Raw genomic sequence first — 5,039 nt, 5'->3', positions numbered from 1 at the left:
TTTTCTAAGTGTTGGGCCCCCTAAGGAAAAGTAACAAAAATCACCTTTGGCCCCAATTTTGAGCATGAAGGAGTCGTTTCCGAGGCATGGTGTCTTCGGCAAAAAGTTTCATCTACTCGAGTACTTACGACTAGTCAAATAAAAAATTGAGAAACACAAACGGTATGGCTATGCCGCAGCTCGATACACCCGAAAAAATCCCAAAAAAGTCGAAAATGTCGAAAAATGAGAAAACCCTATATTCGTACTCTACTCGAGCCCTAAATATTGAAAAGTGAAACCCGCGATCGATTTAAAACAAAAAATTGACCTAGGCAAAGTTGTATGACGGTCCGCACCTTTGAAAAATCTGGTAAGTGTATTTTAGACAGACTCGAAAAAAGTCGCCCCGAGTCCCCTTACGTTGAAAATCCGAAAAAGTCGAAATTGTTGAAAATGTTAAAAAGCCTCTTTTGGTGGTCTATGGCACCCCTAGATATTGAAAAGTGAGGTCCGCGGCCAATCCGGAAGAAAAAGTTAGCTTGGCAAACTTGTATGTCGGTCGATACAAAAAACGGCTCGGTGAGTGTATTTTCGACAGGCTTCAAAAAACAATCCTTTCTCCATACAATTTCAATCGATTTTAAAAATTTCGAGATAGCGCTTTGAAGTCTTCGGCAATAATGTAGAAATCGGGTTTTTAAACACATTTTACTTTTGGGTTTTTTTCGATCCGTCGCTTGGTTCGCCCGCAATCGCGAGAAAACGAAAAAACACGTTTACAAAATTCGTCCGGAATTTTGTGATCGCCGTCCATACATTTTCGATCGATTTTTAAAATTTCGAGATAGCGCTTTGGTGTCTTCGGCAATAATGTAGAAATCGGGTTTTTAAACACATTTTACTTTTGGGTTTTTTTCGATCCGACGCTTAGTTCGCGCGCAATCGAGAGAAAACGGAAAAACACGTTTACAAAATTCCGGACGAATTTTGTGAACGCCGTCCATACATTTTCGATCGATTTTAAAAATTTCGAGATAGCGCTTTGGTGTCTTCGGCAATAATGTAGAAATCGGGTTTTTAAACACATTTTACTTTTGGGTTTTTTTCGATCCGACGCATAGTTCGCGCGCAATCGAGAGAAAACGGAAAAACACGTTTACAAAATTCCGGACGAATTTTGTGAACGCCGTCCATACATTTTCGATCGATTTTTAAAATTTCGAGATAGCGCTTTGGTGTCTTCGGCAATAATGTAGAAATCGGGTTTTTAAACACATTTTACTTTTGGGTTTTTTTCGATCCGACGCATAGTTCGCGCGCAATCGAGAGAAAACGGAAAAACACGTTTACAAAATTCCGGACGAATTTTGTGATCGCCGTCCATACATTTTCGATCGATTTTTAAAATTTCGAGATAGCGCTTTGGTGTCTTCGGCAATAATGTAGAAATCGGGTTTTTAAACACATTTTACTTTTGGGTTTTTTTCGATCCGTCGCATGGTTCGCCCGCAATCGCGAGAAAACGAAAAAACACGTTTACAAAATTCCGGACGAATTTTGTGAACGCCGTCCATACATTTTCAATCGATTTTAAAAAATTCGAGATAGCGCTTTGAAGTCTTCGGCAATAATGTAGAAATCGGGTTTTTAAACACATTTTACTTTTGGGTTTTTTTCGATCCGTCGCTTGGTTCGCCCGCAATCGCGAGAAAACGAAAAAACACGTTTACAAAATTCGTCCGGAATTTTGTGATCGCCGTCCATACATTTTCGATCGATTTTTAAAATTTCGAGATAGCGCTTTGGTGTCTTCGGCAATAATGTAGAAATCGGGTTTTTAAACACATTTTACTTTTGGGTTTTTTTCGATCCGTCGCTTGGTTCGCCCGCAATCGCGAGAAAACGAAAAAACACGTTTACAAAATTCCGGACGAATTTTGTGAACGCCGTCCATACATTTTCGATCGATTTTTAAAATTTCGAGATAGCGCTTTGGTGTCTTCGGCAATAATGTAGAAATCGGGTTTTTAAACACATTTTACTTTTGGGTTTTTTTCGATCCGACGCTTAGTTCGCCCGCAATTTAGAGAAAACGGAAAAACACGTTTACAAAATTCTGGACGAATTTTGTGAACGCCGTCCATACATTTTCGATCGATTTTTAAAATTTCGAGATAGCGCTTTGGTGTCTTCGGCAATAATGTAGAAATCGGGTTTTTAAACACATTTTACTTTTGGGTTTTTTTCGATCCGTCGCTTGGTTCGCCCGCAATCGCGAGAAAACGGAAAAACACGTTTACAAAATTCCGGACGAATTTTGTGAACGCCGTCCATACATTTTCGATCGATTTTTAAAATTTCGAGATAGCGCTTTGGTGTCTTCGGCAATAATGTAGAAATCGGGTTTTTAAACACATTTTACTTTTGGGTTTTTTTCGATCCGACGCTTAGTTCGCCCGCAATTGAGAGAAAACGGAAAAACACGTTTACAAAATTCTGGACGAATTTTGTGAACGCCGTCCATACATTTTCGATCGATTTTTAAAATTTCGAGATAGCGCTTTGGTGTCTTCGGCAATAATGTAGAAATCGGGTTTTTAAACACATTTTACTTTTGGGTTTTTTTCGATCCGACGCTTAGTTCGCCCGCAATTGAGAGAAAACGGAAAAACACGTTTACAAAATTCGTCCGGAATTGTGTGAACGCTCTCCATACATTTTCACCTTTGGGTCGTGAATACCGGCTGACCGATAAGAGATAGCGACTTGTCGTAGAACATTTATATGTTGGACGTTGGAAGACGCAACTTTCATTATATGGGAGCAACCCGGTCAGGGTGCTCCAAGTCGGTCGTTTGGTCGGTTTATTTTTTGGGCCGACCATGTGCTGTACCAGGTTGAGGTACCTTCCATGAATTATAACTCGGTCAGTTTTTCACCGAGCGACAAGTTACGCTGTGATTTGGAATGGTCTTGAGTGGAACTATTACGGAAAAATACAAACAGAAAATCAGCATGTTGGTGGGCGAAGCTATTAGTGAAACATAGAGCAACAAGGGTCCAAAAACGAATGAAATGGGACTTGGACCAAGAATAACTGCAAGTTGGAGAAGAGATAGCAAGTTGGCGTAGAACAATTATATTTGGTGCATGGTATACCCAACAAAAAAGTATATGAGGCCAAGGTGCTGGCTGGCCTCCAAAGTGGAGATATGGGCGATCCAAAGTTTGTACCCAAGTACGAACAAGTATGGAAAAAACAGGGTAAGGTACCAAGTACCATTAATAACTTCGGCTGTAGATGGCCGAGCAAGACAAACGGCATATCGTTGGAAAGGTCTTGGGGAGACCTATCTACCCTGAAAGTTTCATGAGGCTGAGTTGAAAGACCACGGAGATATTAGGTGATGATGGTCCAAATCGGGGACCAAGTCGCAGGAAATGGCACTTGACCAAAATCACCCTTGAAAGGTGAATACCGTCTGACCGGTAAGAGATAGCGACTTGTCGTAGAATATTTAAATGTTGGACGTTGAAAGACGCAACTTTCATTATATGGGAGCAACCCGGTCAGGGTGCTCCAAGTCGGTCGTTTGGTCGGTTTATGATTTGGGCCGACCATGTGCTGTACCAGGTAGAGGTACCTTTCATGAATTATAACTCGGTCAGTTTGCCACCGACCGACAAGTCACGGTGTGATTTAGAATGGTCTTGATTGGAACTATTACGGAAAAATACGAATAGAAAATCAGCATGTTGGTGGGCGAAGCTATTAGTGAAACATAGAGCAACAAGGGTCCAAAAACGAATGAAATGAGACTTGGACCAAGAATAACCGCAAGTTGTAGACGAGGTAGCAAGTTGGCGTAGAATATTTATAAACTGTGCATAATATGACCAACAAAAAAGTATATGGGGACAAGGCGGTAGCTGGCCTCCAAAGTGGAGATATGGGTGATTCATGTTTTGCACCCAAGTACGAACAAGTATGGAAGAAACAGGGTAAGGTACCAAGTACCATGAATAACTTCGGCTGTAGATGGCCTAGCGAGACAATTGGTATATCGTTGGAAAGGTCTTGGGGAGACCTATCTACCCTGAAAGTTTCATGAGGCTGAATTGAAAGACCACGGAGATATTAGGTGATGATGGTCCAAATCGGGGACCAAGTCGCAGGAAATGGCACTTGACCAAAATCACCTTTGAAAGGTGAATACCAGCTGACCGGTGAGAGATAGCGACTTGGCGTAGAATATTCATACGTTTGGCAGGTAAAGACGCAACTTTCATTATATGGGAGCAACCCGGTCAGGGTGCTCCAAGTCGGTCGTTTGGTCGGTATGCACTCGCAATCGAGAGAAAACGGAAAAACACGTTTACAAAATTCCGGACGAATTTTGTGATCGCCGTCCATACATTTTCGATCGATTTTTAAAATTTCGAGATAGCGCTTTGGTGTCTTCGGCAATAATGTAGAAATCGGGTTTTTAAACACATTTTACTTTTGGGTTTTTTTCGATCCGACGCATAGTTCGCGCGCAATCGAGAGAAAACGGAAAAACACGTTTACAAAATTCCGGACGAATTTTGTGATCGCCGTCCATACATTTTCGATCGATTTTTAAAATTTCGAGATAGCGCTTTGGTGTCTTCGGCAATAATGTAGAAATCGGGTTTTTAAACACATTTTACTTTTGGGTTTTTTTCGATCCGTCGCTTGGTTCGCCCGCAATCGCGAGAAAACGAAAAAACACGTTTACAAAATTCCGGACGAATTTTGTGAACGCCGTCCATACATTTTCGATCGATTTTTAAAATTTCGAGATAGCGCTTTGATTTCTTCGGCAATAATGTAGTAATCGGGTTTTTAAACACATTTTACTTTTGGGTTTTTTTCGATCCGACGCATAGTTCGCGCGCAATCGAGAGAAAACGGAAAAACACGTTTACAAAATTCCGGACGAATTTTGTGATCGCCGTCCATACATTTTCGATCGATTTTTAAAATTTCGAGATAGCGCTTTGGTGTCTTCGGCAATAATGTAGAAATCGGGTTT

The sequence above is a fragment of the Anopheles ziemanni genome, assembly GCF_943734765.1.
Source record: "Anopheles ziemanni chromosome X unlocalized genomic scaffold, idAnoZiCoDA_A2_x.2 X_unloc_52, whole genome shotgun sequence".
Taxonomy (NCBI): Eukaryota; Metazoa; Arthropoda; class Insecta; order Diptera; family Culicidae; genus Anopheles; species Anopheles ziemanni.
Note: the sequence above shows the minus strand (reverse complement) of the source record.